This window comes from Perca flavescens, chromosome 16 (genome assembly GCF_004354835.1).
Source record: "Perca flavescens isolate YP-PL-M2 chromosome 16, PFLA_1.0, whole genome shotgun sequence".
Classification (NCBI taxonomy): Eukaryota; Metazoa; Chordata; class Actinopteri; order Perciformes; family Percidae; genus Perca; species Perca flavescens.
Window position 1 is genome coordinate 21,564,831 of NC_041346.1, and position 14,142 is coordinate 21,578,972.

A 14,142-nucleotide genomic window follows, 5' to 3' on the forward strand; every position below is an offset into this window, starting at 1 on the left:
TGTTTTGATCCCATAGAGGGGAGAGAGGGAGGGGCTAGCTGGTATTGATGTAATCACCACAGCTTTATAATAAAAAAATATGGGCAGGTCTCGCAAGGTCCCTTGCCCAGATGCTGTTGCGTAATAGCTCACTGAAAATTAAAGCTCTGTTGTTTAGTATTGGCTTCCAACCTCTGGGAGCAGCCGGCCAGCTTTGGCTGTATGAAGCTGAGCTGATGCCCATTGCCAGCGACAGGAGGTACAGCCGCAGCCATTGACGATAGCCTGTCTCTAAGCCGAAGGATGGAAGGACACTGCTATGCAACATTTTTAAGCCCTCACTATAGCCGTTTGATTCCAGCTTTATACATTTAGCAGTTGACGTATCATAACGTGGATAAAACTGAGGATACACTGAGCCTCAGGGGGCATTTTGTGACAGTTGCATGCAGGATTTCATTGAAAGTCATGAGAAAATGGTGAGACTATGTTCCTGATTGACTGATGTTCCTGATGTAGTGTTTTTTGAGGATGCCCCTATACGACTATGGCTTGGGTCAATGGAAGAGTAGCTTCTAATGTGAAATAAAAATTTGATGGGAAATGATATTAAGCATGCTTAATTAATTAGAAATAGTTAATTGCAAAGATACCTAATTTGGGAGAATATAACACTGTGACATATTCATAGATCATTAAAATATGGATGCCATCTCCGTGACATCACTCAGTTTTTTTTGAAAAGCCAAGATGAAGCTCAAACTGTGCGGCTTCCGGTGGCTCCGGGTGTCGCCATCTTGCAGTGCCTGACACCGCCCAGTTCTCATGAAGAGTGAACTTAGCTATAATATAATGAACCAGGTTCTAAAATGTTTAATTCTGCTGTAAAGTTGGGCATTTTAATATGGGGGTGTTTGGGGGATTGACTCCTTTTTGGAGCCAGCCTTAAGTGGTCATTTGGGGACTGCAGTTTTGGCAGTGGCACATTGGCTTCATTTTTTAGCACCGGAGGTTGCAGCTTGTCCATAATGCTCTAAATTATGACAGAATAAACTAAAAGACACAAGATCTTTAACAGATGTATGCTGCATCCACAATAGAAATCTGAATAAAATTTGATTTTTTTGCCTTTGTGTTAGAAGAAGTGGTGTGGCAGAAGAACATCACTCGATGACAGATGAGATTTGTATGATGACACATTGAGAAATTACATTGTAGCAGAAGTAATAGTACTGAGTGGGAAAAGACAAATATAAATACAATGTACTGTAAATGTTGCAATGTAAAATGACGATGCATTCAAATTTATTTAAAACAATACTGGAAAAAAAGTGACAGCTGTAGAGTCTCATGTTACACAGTGATGAGTCACCACAAAAGAGTTTTTACTGACTATGCTGTAGGTAGGTGACACATATGATACATTCATTACTAAATTATTTCACCACGACAAAAATTTTATTAATGGCCTCGCCTGACAATAGCAATGCTGTCATTTAAGTGCTTATATAATAGCCTTTGATATACACTTTCAGGTGAGGATAGATAAATTATATAAATGTTTCTCTTAGACTTGTTGCTGTACTCAGCTGTGGTCCGATTTACAGATGTTAGCATGCTAACATTTGCTGATTAGCAGTGAACACAGAGTACAGCTGAGGCTGATGGGAATGTCATGGTTTGTAGGCTGGTCATAAACCAAAGTGTTGGACATATTGACATTTTGACTTGATGATGCCAATAGGTGAAATGTCAGACAAGTTTTTAAAATTGTCTGTACCAAATTTCACAGCACTCCATCGAATGGTTGTTGAGAAATGTTGTCAAGCTGCTTGTGGCACTAAAGGAAAAAGTCAGGGGATCATGAAAGTCATTTGAATACATTGTCTTGGAACTGTTGTGTCCAACCATGTAGTAGATTTTAAAACATTTCAATGAATAAGTGAAAATTTTGACCTGCTGGTGGTGCTGTTCGAGAATCAAAAATTTGAAAAAGTCATTCAAATATAAAATGTCTGTACACAATTACATGGCAGTCAGGACCAAAGTGATGGACAGACCGACACACAAACACTGGCATCCAACGTTGGATCCGGAACCTTTTTTTATTGGATCCGGCACCTCCTGCGTCACTATGAAAAATTAATCGCCTAAATGAAAAAACATAACTGACTGTTAGTGTAGTGTTCAATGTTGTTATCTGTCTTGTTAGTCTTTATTCCCCAATGAAGTTCCACAAAAATCTTGTGTTTGCATTTTCGATGCGTTTTGAGGTGAATTTTCAGGGTAAGACAGAGGAGGGAGAGGGACAGAGGGAGAGGAAGCACATATGCGCTTGTGCTGGTTGAGATTGCTGTTAGCCTCGTTTCACTCAGGGGAAAAATGTCAAAAAGACAACAAAGTTTGCTTAACTTTTTCCAAATACGCTGGCCAGTCGGATCCCAAACAAGCAAAAATCGTTTCCACCGATCAAGAATGTGGAGACATTACATTTCGTACCCATGCAGTGCATGTTCTGAAATTAAAATAAACATTGCCCTGATGTACAGCAGCATTGTTTAGGCTTTATTAGTCAGAGAAGCTACGTAGGCAGTGTAATTTTTTTTTTTTTTTGTTCCGTTACCTCCAACCCGCTTTGAGCCGCCGTATCCGCTCCGGAACCTCCCACTTTACAAATTAAGCACTGCTGGCAATACTAGAGCCTCGCTAAACCAAAACTTTAAAAAATAGCAAACTACTTAAAGCCTAAATTCAACAGATGCACTTGAAAGATTTAGAGTCTTCTTTTGATCCATTCCAGAAAGATGACAAGATTGTGTTGTCCCTTCAGACACTGTTGCTTTATTAAATCAGAGCAGTCTCACCAGGTTCCCACCTAGTGCCACTTAAATCCTCCTCAAGTCCCGTGACACACCTCAGCTTCTCCCTCCACAGGCCATTTGAGGGGAACTAAAGAGCAACTTGGTGAAAGATTTCTATCATGACAGCAACATCTGCCCAGTCATACTGAAATAATAAAACAGTAAAACATTTTGGGCTATTTATGCAGGGGTTTTCTGAAAAGAGGCTACAACCAATTCCCCTACAATTTGAAAACATCTTAAGTAACAAAGTTTTCTTTGGGGGGGCATTTTTCAGCCTCTATTTCGATAGGACAGCAGAAGACATGAAAGGGGAGAGAGAGGGGGAATGACATGCAGCAAAGGGCCACAGGTCGGAGTTGAACCCGGGCCCGCTGAGTTGAGGAGTAAACCTCTACATATGGGCGCCTGCTCTACCAACTGAGCTATCCGGGTGCCCGTAACATATAATTTAATAAACCAATTACACAAGAAAAAAACAACAACATAGTAGTGGATAGATGAGGAATTAATAAAACAATAAGTTAGAGGAAAAACAAATCTACAAATTGGTTTTGAGATGTGACTAAAAACATGGCATTTGTCTTTGTTCTCGTCAGATAAGTCGTTCTACTGTAAGTTAGTTACCATTGAAAAAAGTCCCTTTACTTCTAAATTAGCTCATATGAAGTTATATGTTAAATAAGGAAATTTGATTTAACGGTGTTTAGTAATATCTAGAGAAATCTTCACCCGCAGCTGCATTTTAAACATCAAACAGTAGAGTTGAGTGAGAGGAACAAAAAATGTTATGAGAAAATATGAATTAAAAAACAGACCTGCCGCCAGAAGCTGATAAGCTTAGCCTAGCATAAAGGCTGGAAGCAGGGGGAATAAACAGCTACATGTAGTCTGGCTCTGTCAAAAGGCAGAGACTCGGACTCGAGTAACCCATAAGTCGCACACACAGTGACTTCAGACTTTACTTGAGACTCGTCCTAAACATATTGCTTGACCGATTGGAAAACTGGGTTGGTCTTTCTGGCTCAGTACTAAAGTGGTTTGAATCCTATTTAAAGAATAGGGACTACTTTGTGTCTATAGGTAATTATACATCTGAGCATACAAATATGACGTGCGGAGTTCCCCAAGGCTCAGTTCTGGGGCCTCTTCTGTTCAACATCTACATGCTTCCACTGTCTCAGATTATGGAAAACAACAAAATAAGTTACCATAGTTATGCGGATGACACACAAATTTACATAACCTTATCGCCAGGGAACTATAGCCCAATACAACAATTAAATATGTGCATTGAACAGATTAATGATTGGATGTGCCAGAACTTTCTTAAATTAAATGAAGAAAAAACGGAGGTGGTTGTTTTTGGAGCAAAAGAGGAACGATTGAAAGTCAGCGCTCAGCTTCAAACGACAATGTTAAAAACAACAGACAAAGCAAGAAATCTTGGTGTAGTCATGGACTCAGACCTAAATTTTAAAAGCCACATTAACATAATTAAAAAATCTGCCTATTATCACCTTAAAAATATATCAAGGGTTAAAGGGCTTATGTCTCAGCAGGATCTGGAAAAACTTGTCCATGCTTTTATCTTCAGTAGACTTGACTACTGTTAACGGTGTCTTTACAGGTCTCCCTAAAAAATCAAATCAGACAGCTGCAACTGATTCAAAACGCTGCTGCTCGAGTCCTCACTAAGACCAAGAAAGTGGATCACATCACTCCAGTACTGAAGTCTCTACACTGGCTTCCAGTGCCTCAAAGAATTAATTTCAAAATACTTTTACTGGTTTATAAATCACTAAACGGTTTAGGGCCAAAATACATTTTTGATCTGTTACTACATTATGACCCACCCAGACCTCTCAGGTCGTCTGGGACAGGTCTACTTGTTGTCCCCAGAGTCAGAACTAAACAGGGGGAAGCAGCGTTCAGTTTTTATGCTCCACATATCTGGAACAAACTCCCAGAAACCTGTAAGTCCGCTGCAACTCTCAGTTCTTTTAAATCTAAGCTAAAGACCTATCTTTTTGATGTTGCTTTTCTTTAAATAATCTATTTTATTAACTTTAATTTCTTATACTGCACTGTAACTTTTATTATTATACTGCACTATCAATTTTATTCTTGTCTTTTAATGTTTTTAATTTGTTTATTATTGTTTTTTAATTGTTTTCTAACTGCTCTTTAATGTTTTATGTAAAGCACTTTGAATTGCCCTGTTGCTGAAATGTGCTATATAAATAAAGCTGCCTTGCCTTGCCTTGCCTAAAAAGACTTCAGACTCAACTCGGATTTGAGATGCGGGACTCATGGACAATTTTTATGGAAACGTCTGATGAACTGAATGTTCTTCCCCTCCCTGTGTAACCTATAACCCACCTACGTAACAGGTTGCGCGCGGCCACCGGCCACACATGAGAAAGGACAACAAACATGTCGACCGAACCAGATGCTGCTGTGCCATTCATCAGAAGCTTTGGCTTTCAAAACTTCAGACAACAAGGCCCAAACAAAAGAATCGCTGAATGCTAAATATTTCGTAGGCTATTAAGATAAAGGATTCAGGCTCAACCACGTCTGATTTTATCAGGCACCTGAAAACGTCTTGTAACGGACTGCTAACTCTTCATGTTCGTTTTTTTTATGTTAATGTTTGAATGTTTAGCTTAGCACTGGCCATCTAACGTTTGCTTCCTGCTGCAGCTACGACCTACAGAAGTAAACTCCGACGGTCAATTAGCGTTTGTTTGCCAAACTTTTGGGGGGATTTAACATTACGTAATCATTAACGTCCCGCTGGCTGCCACGTTAATTATTAACGTTGGCTGCAAACCAGTTACAGGTTTATTGTTGATCATGTAATGTTACAGTTTTATTTAGTTAACGTTACACTGGGTTTGAGAGTCTGGGGGATGTGTTGACTTACAGTAGTTTATAGGCTGTCATTAGATGTAGATTTAGTGCACATTATGCTTTGTTTGTGACATTTTTTTAATTTTAGCAATATTTATCTATACCCTGAGTACCTCAATATTTGGTCTGTAAGTTTATGTTACAAATCAAAATAGCATTCCTCCTGTTTTTTGTCATATTGCAACAGCCTGTTTACACTGATTAGGCTATACCAAACAACTAATCAAAGCTGATACTGTATGATATGATATAACGATGCAGTGTTCTGAGCAGCCTGGATGAAACACAGCATGTGATACACTCAAAACCACTAGAGACTTGACCTCAGCTTTAAGACTTGAGATTTGATTTAGACTCAAGCTCAGAGACTTGTGAGCATCTCTGTCAAAAGGTAACAAAATCTGCCTACAAGCAGCTTATACTATAAGATAGTGAACATGGTAAACATTCTACTTGTGAATGTTAACTCTGTCACTGGGGGCATGTTAGCATGCCGATGTTATCATTTATCTCAAATCCCAATATGCCAAAGTACAGCCTCAGAGAGTTGCTAGTGTGGATGCATTTTAGTTATTGTGTGTTCAGAAAAATGCAAAGCACGTTATAAAGATTTGCCTGGGGTGGTGCGAACTGACGCAAACGTTGGAGGCAAAAATGTGACGAGAGAAAAAGGAGAGAAATGCCATTGCTAGCTAGCTTTTAGCTAACGTCTGTACAGTTGGTATATTGACTATCTTGACTATAAAAACCTTGTTAGTCTCCGTCCAAATTTTGGACAGAGCCAGGCTAGCTGTTTTCCCCTGCTTCCAGAGTTTGTGCTTAGCTAAGCTAATCGCCTGTTGGCTTTTGATTCATATTTAACGCACAAATACGAGAGTGGTATCGATCATCTACTGCAACTCTCGCCAATATAGCTACTAAGTGTATTTCCCAAAATGTCAAACTATTCTGTAAAGGTTTTCTCATAAGCCGTGCAGGCTGATACTGGACATTTTGGTACTTCCAAGAACTCACATTTAGCAAACCGTAAATCAGACTTAAAGCCTTTCACCATGTCCTCAACTCCTTCCTGTGGTCTGGCTGGCACATATCACAACAGCCTGAATATCAGTTGGTAGGCCAGGCAAGCATGTCCATATCACATCACCGACTGAAACCATAGCAGAGTCTTAAGTGTCTCCGAGGTACATGGGTCACACACTGCCTGTCCTGTAATAAGAGAAGAGAGGGTGCCAGCCAGGATACTCAATCAAGCCCTTAGCAGCCAAGGCCCACATCACCGTGTTACCTCAGCAATCCACTGACCCGCGCCCAAGTGCCCAAGTCTTCACAGCAGCCCTCAGCCACTCACTGTCTAGATAAAGTGAGTTCCTCTGATTTCGGAGGGGAAGGGGGAGGGGGGGGGGGGATTAGGTGACTGCAGTCACATTCCTGTGTTGCCTGAGTGAGATTATGTAGGTCACACCCTCCTTTGACTAATTAAAAATTCAGAATGGAGAGACCTGCTTCATTCTGCCAAAGGCATAACAACTATTTTCCTACAAATAAAAATTTAAATCTCAAGTGCTTTGTAAAACACAGCTGAAATGAAAGTGACACTACAGTGTAGTCAAACTGTGGAGCTCAGTTTAGAAAAATCACTGTTACCTTTTAAGTCTGCACTTAATCATCATCATCAGTCAATCATTCAGTGTACCAGCACATTTGTATTCCCTTTTGTGTCCACATTATTACGGTTAAAAGGACTTTATAGCCTTCAAATTTAAAAGTGCTGCATCTCTCTCCCTAAGCTCCTTCTAGTGAAAGCTGAAGAAAAACAGTGTGTGGGGGGAGAAAGAGAGATAGCAATATATTATTTGAATGACTTTGCACTTCCTTTGGTGATTGTGTAATTTTATTTGGACATCTAAAAGATAATAAAATGCTCAGTGAAGCAAGCTGTTTTTAAAGCCTAGGGTTATTTTTGAACACTTGAAGAATTTGGTCTTTGAATAGAAGAGGGTAACTGTGAACATGGTGATATTCTACTGTGTTAATGCTGAATCTGTTCATAATAACACAGAAGAAAGAGGGGGGAAACTGTTAATAGCAAAAATAGTTAAATTAGTTAGATTATTGGACCTATTACAAGCACCTAAATGCAGACAAACTATAAAACATTAGGTTAATGTTTAATGGGTCAAGTCATTTTTAATATAGGCTATAGAGTACAGTTATTTAAAGAAATAAAAAATATTACAAATTGGCTGGATTCGATTTGTGCACTGTATTGTAAATACACAATATTTATTGTCCAAGCTTTTTGTGTGAGATTGAATTTTGTAGCTGATTAAACCACAATTGCATGTATTGAAGAAGTCTAAATTATTCAGCTGGTACGGGGCCCTGGAACATGCCAGGGATGAGTGATATTTACTGTTTAAGGGTCCTGGGTGAGCTGTTATAAGAGAAGTTCTAGCAGAGTCCTTGCTGATGCCATTTAAAGAAATATTTCAACATTTGGGGAAATAATTTTCTCTTGATACCACTCTATGGGTAGGGCTGGTTATTGTTAAAAAGAATTTCAATAGCGGTACCCTACCAATACTGTGACTTCGATACCGGTTCCTAAACGATACCAATTTTATAAAACAAAAATAAAATTACAAATCTTTTTATTTATTTTGCAGCTCCTACTATGTGCCCCATCTCTGTGCGTAACGTAGTTTTTCCTGCCTGCCCCTAGGACGTGTAACATTACACAGCCAATCACCAGCATTATTAGATCTTGGTAGAAGCATGCTGCGTGCTTATTATTATGGATCATCCTGCAGTCTTGGCTTCACAAAGCTTTTCTGTGATTTTGTTAAAGTATGAAAAAAGATGGATAAATGAGGAGATACACGCGTCTCTTTGAACTGAGCAAACACATTTTTTTGTAAATTGCACCTGGGTTGAAACAAACCTTGGTGGCCTAGTTAGAGTGGTAACACGCAAGCAGTTCCTGCATTAAAAAAAAAGTTTATGATGCAAACTAAGGCCAGATGCACATATTTGGACATAATAATAATAATAATAATAATGTATACTTTATTAATCCTGCAAGTGGAAATTACTATGTTTTACATGCAGGCCTGAATTACACACACACGTTCAGTACCTATACATAACTAAATAGAACATCTCAATCCAAAGACATGCATGTGTCACTGAGTCAATGCTCTCGTGTTTTAAAAGGTGTACTATTTGAGTAATTTGACCACATACTGTTTGTCATCCAGTATGCTGTCATCCATTTGTACACATCAAATTAGCTGATTGGGATAAACAAGGTAACAGAGATTAGCTGACAGTGATACGCATCATCAGTTATACTAGATCTGTGTGCGTGCGTGCGTGCGTGCGTGCGTGCGTGCGTGCGTGCGTGCGTGCGTGCGCTGACGATCTCTGCTTATTCTTAGTGCTCTCTTGCTTTGTGTAGCTGTACATCTAAATACAACAACCAGACTGGCCTCCTGTGGTAATAGGACGTATTACATATTCATAACCAGGTCTGTTCATTTGATAATGAAAACTAAAGCGAGTCTTACAGTATGTCGACAGTATTGATCTGCCACTCCTAATAACTATAGAGTAAAGGTTTTCCAACTGCGGTAATAATACATCTATGTATATTAAAATAGGCATTTTAAGGCATTAACTTATATGATTAATGGAGTGCTGCAGAGATTAGATGTTTCCAATCTACAGTATGCCAGTAATTTTGCACATTGAATCTGAATGGGAAAAAAGTCCTGTACAATGATTGGATACCACTAACAAAGAATATGCTAATTCAGATGCAGAGAGGATTTCATTTTGTTCATTTTCAAAGTAAGCTGCAGTTTATTCCTGCAATTCAAACCAAATTTTGTATTTTTACTGTATGCTCTAGGCTAGAAAAAGAAATAACAGTGAAAGCAGAGAATTTAAAGTTCCTTTCAGGTCCACAAAATCCCCAAAGAGGCAAAGAGGTCTAAACCAGTCAAAATAATATTTTTTCAAACATGTAATTCCAGCCAGGAGGTTTTTGTTTGTGGTTGGATTTGTGTGAATATAATATATATTTAGTGAGACTGGAGAGGACATTACATCTTGTGTGTGGTAATGTCCTCCCTGTGTGTCTCCAGTCTCCCTAAATGACTCACGTGTCTACCATAGACTGTAAAAACAGTAGACTTAGCATCAGTGACAGCAGTTTTGAAGCTTTGAGTTTGGGCATCGCCATCTTGTTTTTTTGCAACCGATGTGGCGATTTTTGACGAGAGGGTGAAGCTGGGGAGGATGACGTGGCCAAGCCAGTGTTGTTTATGGCTGCAACGGCGCTGCACTAAACACTAAATAGGGAAGGTTGCAGATTTTCAACCCTTCTGAAGAGAGTCATCCAGCGGAGTTTTACCGGCAGGACCTCTGGGTACTGTCGCCATTCATCTGCATGTATGGCAGAACAGAAAATCATCAAACTCAAACTTAACACATTCCTAAGCCTGGATCAGGATTGACAAGTCGGCGTGTGGCTGCTTCCTAAAGCATGGCCTGCTTTATAGTCCATTTTAAAATAAATGGAACCATAATTTTCAAAATGAACATTGTGCTGTATTGAAGAAGACTTTGCGATTGAGACCATGAACTCATTATGAAAATGTTTACAGAGGTAATAAAGCAAGTGAGAAGTAGGGTCATTTTCCCATAGACTTCTATAGAAACAGACTTCTTTTTTTCTAATGCAACCAGTGGCGATTGCTAGAAATTAGCAGTGCCGGAAGCTTCGACCATTATTTTTACAGTCTGGTGTCTGCACACATTTGCAGTAGGATTTATTATATTGTAACTGAATTTACACCTGCAGCAAAGTAGCAATAACTAGAAGACTAGTTTAATTCAGTTGTACAAAATGTTTGAAAAGAAATCCCTGATATTTTTTCTGCCTTGGACTTTCTAAATTGTGTATACTTTTTAAGTTGATAGATGGAAGTTATATTTATACCGAGGGCTCTCATGATCAAGCCTCCCTCTCTGAGCTACAGGGCTGCTGACTGCAGGTTGAATTCTGCGTTAGTGGCCAAACAGCACAAAGGGAAACAGATGGGTAATAAGGTCACAGAAGACGTACCTCTCACTAGCACAGACAAATTGCAGACGCACCAGCTGCACGGACTCAGGACAACATTAGACTCAGGGGAATTTAATTAAGATCTATTTTGTAATAAGGGAAGTTGCTGTGTGTAAATAGAAATGTAACAAAGAAGGCCCTGAAAACCCGTTTCCTCAACCGGCTTCTTTAATCTGAATGCTGGTTTTCTACATAAACACACTAATTTCTACACTACACACACTAACAGTTTTTCCTCAGAGAGGTGAAACATACTAGCTCCACCAGCAGGTCAAAGTTTTCACTTATTGAGTGATAACATCTACTTGATGGATTGGCACCAAATTGTGTACAGATATACATAGCTCCCAGCCAATACATTCTACTATTTTAACTAAACTAAAATGCGAAAAATGTTGCTGCCACACTTTAACATCTTAGCATCATCATCGTGCGTATGTTAGCATGCTGACATTAGCATTTAGCTCAAAGCATAGCAGACACTTGTTGTCAAGTCAATGTTTTAGTACATAATGCAACATGTAATATTCCCTAGCATTTTCTTCGAGAAATGGTTTTCCAGTGCGTTTCTTCAACCAAATTAATGTTTTTTGTGTGGTACTTTTAAGTCATGTTAAGCACATAAACCCACATAGCAATACCTTTTCCGATTATTTTCGCTCACAAATTACTGCATCATCTTTATCCTGCGGTGCCCTAATTCACCTTGCATGGCAGCTGAGAGATCTCGCGAGTGATGGCAGCTGACGAGACCACGCGAGAATCGCGGGATCACACAATCATCTGACGCGTCAGGTTACTAATTTTGGGCATTATAATAGGCCCGTTCGAGATAAACTGTGCCTTGGCTGTAAAGCGGACAAGAGCAGTTTAGCAGCAGCCCGGGGCGGTGACAAAAATCCGCTGTCAAGTCAGACAGTTTCCAGCCGATTCCAGCAGCCTTCAGGCTGAACAGAAAGTCACAGAAACACTCACATCTTGTTAGGTCCGATTTAATAAAATGTTATCAGACCCATCAGCTTGTACACAGACTCCAGTTGTTTTTATTATGACAGAGTAGCTGTCAAAATGCTTTACATGCGATCTGTTTTTTATTTTAATTAAAGCAAAAGCACTTTTCCTCTTCGGTCCCCCTACAGGTTGGAAGCAGAATTGTGCATTACCACGGTCGTATGTCTCATTGGAACTACAGATCCGCTACCCGATCTGGCAAACTTGCATAGTGCGGTTATAGCCGGTAGAGGGCCGCAAAGCGAATGCAGAAGTGCCGCTGACATTATTTTAAAAAAGGTACAAAAGAATCTTTGGTGTTGCTTTAACAACACACTGTAGATGATCTGTAATCTGAACGGATTTAGTCTCTCTGACTTCTAAATGTAACTATCAGCCACACGTGGTTTGTAGAGAATAAGCCTTTAAATCAGACAAATAGCAATTTAAATCCCTCCAATTCAAAAAGAATAAAAAGTTTATATAAAACGTCAGTTGAGTCAATTCTGAACCAATCAGCTGTTAGATCAGCCAAGAGGCAGGCGTTTCCCAGCATACCCTAGGGCCGCCTGGATCTTGCAGCCAGTGAAAAGCAGCTGCGCTGCCTGCGTCTCAAACCTGCGGCTGCCTTGATCTCGTGAGGATCTATTTTGACCTCACTCAGACCATCACCACGGTTTTACCTTGAATGATGCAATCCTTTAACCCAGGGGTCTACGTTTTTTAAGCCAAGGACCCCTTAACTGAAAGAGAGATTGAGCAGGGACCTCCTACTACATACAGTATATTGTTTAAAAATGAAGTTGCATATTAAACTGGGCCTGTTTAGGGTGGCCTAAAGCCTTTATACATAGGCCTACCTTCTTTTTTTGCATAGAATACTAAGCTATTACAGTAAAATAGCCTAATAATTTTTGGCATTATTTTATAAATCATGTTTTAATGTTAAATATACACAGTGAATGCTTAGGATTAACTGTATCTGTCAGTGGCTATCTTAGTGACTACCTTACCTATTGAGAATGAGGACATACGTCACGATTTGGGAGGTGTCTGAGTCCGTCCACCATTTTGGGATCCTACACTATCGGTTGCCAGGGGCAACAGTGTCAGCGCGACACAGACATGGAGCTGGAAAGACTGCTCAAGGAATTATCGTTAAGGCGTCTTGTTCTCTTAATACATCCATGGTTTAAACAGAGAAATTACGAGAAAATGAAGAAGGCAGCGAAAGAAAAGGGCCCTTACAGAGATAAACTGATAGGAACAACAACCTCTGAAACTGGTCCAGTATATTAATCAGTTAGCATCCACTAAAAGTTCAGTTTTTGCCGCTGACAGACTCAGATTATTATTCTAAGTGTGTGACAACATTATGGAAAGGATCCCTACAGAGATAGACCTTTTACTTAAAGAGTAAGATCCTTTTAGTTTAACATGAAACAGCCCCGAAATCACCATCACCAAACTCCACCAGACTCATCAGTAGTTATGCCATCAGTACTTTTACCATCGAAAAACACACTTCATTTTAAGTGGACAGAATCTAAATAAAACTACCAAAAGCCGTCTTGGTTCGTCTTTCCACTGTTCCAACAATCACCACTGTGGTTTGGTTGAAATAAACCCTTAATTCACTCATTTACATATCGAGATATGCTGGCTCTATACACGCTAAAAGTCCTGATTATTTACATGGAGTCTGGTGGAGTTTGGTGATGGTGATTTTAGGGATGTTTGATGTTAAACTAAAAGGATCTTACTCTTTAACTAAAAGGTCTCTCTCTGTAGGGATCCTTTCCAGTCAGTGTGCGGTCTCTGTGCTGGACCAGAGAAAGGTCCTTTCTTCTATTTGCAGCCACCCAAGAAATCCGACTTCTCCTTGTCACATCGGAGAGACATGCTCTCCTTCATGCTTTTTCCATGTAGGGAAACGAAAAAACTTTAACACATGGTTCCTACAGTTTCCACGACAATCGTGTGAGACACTGGAGCATTTTTTTTTTTTTTACAAAGCAGTTTTTTCCAGGCATTTAAAAATAGTGAGGAATTGCAACAACCTCCTCTGCTACCGATACAAACAATGAACGGTTCTGGCCATTGACATATGGCGGGTAGCCTCCCAAAATGGCGGAAGGGGCGGGGCACTGTGTAGTGACATCTCTGTCTCGACATTCTCAATAGGCCAGTAAGCAGTGGCGATTTATATTTGCTAATGATATGCTGGATTCATGTTAAGACTTTAATTTTCGAAAAATCTTTTAT

General features: G+C 39.6%; 1 protein-coding gene across 1 annotated transcript in view; it reads right to left on the reverse strand.

The window, feature by feature from the left end:
• The window catches only part of hcn1 (hyperpolarization activated cyclic nucleotide-gated potassium channel 1), a 107,412-nt gene that overhangs the window by 92,035 nt on the left and 1,235 nt on the right, over nt 1-14,142 (reverse strand). The window lies entirely within an intron of this gene.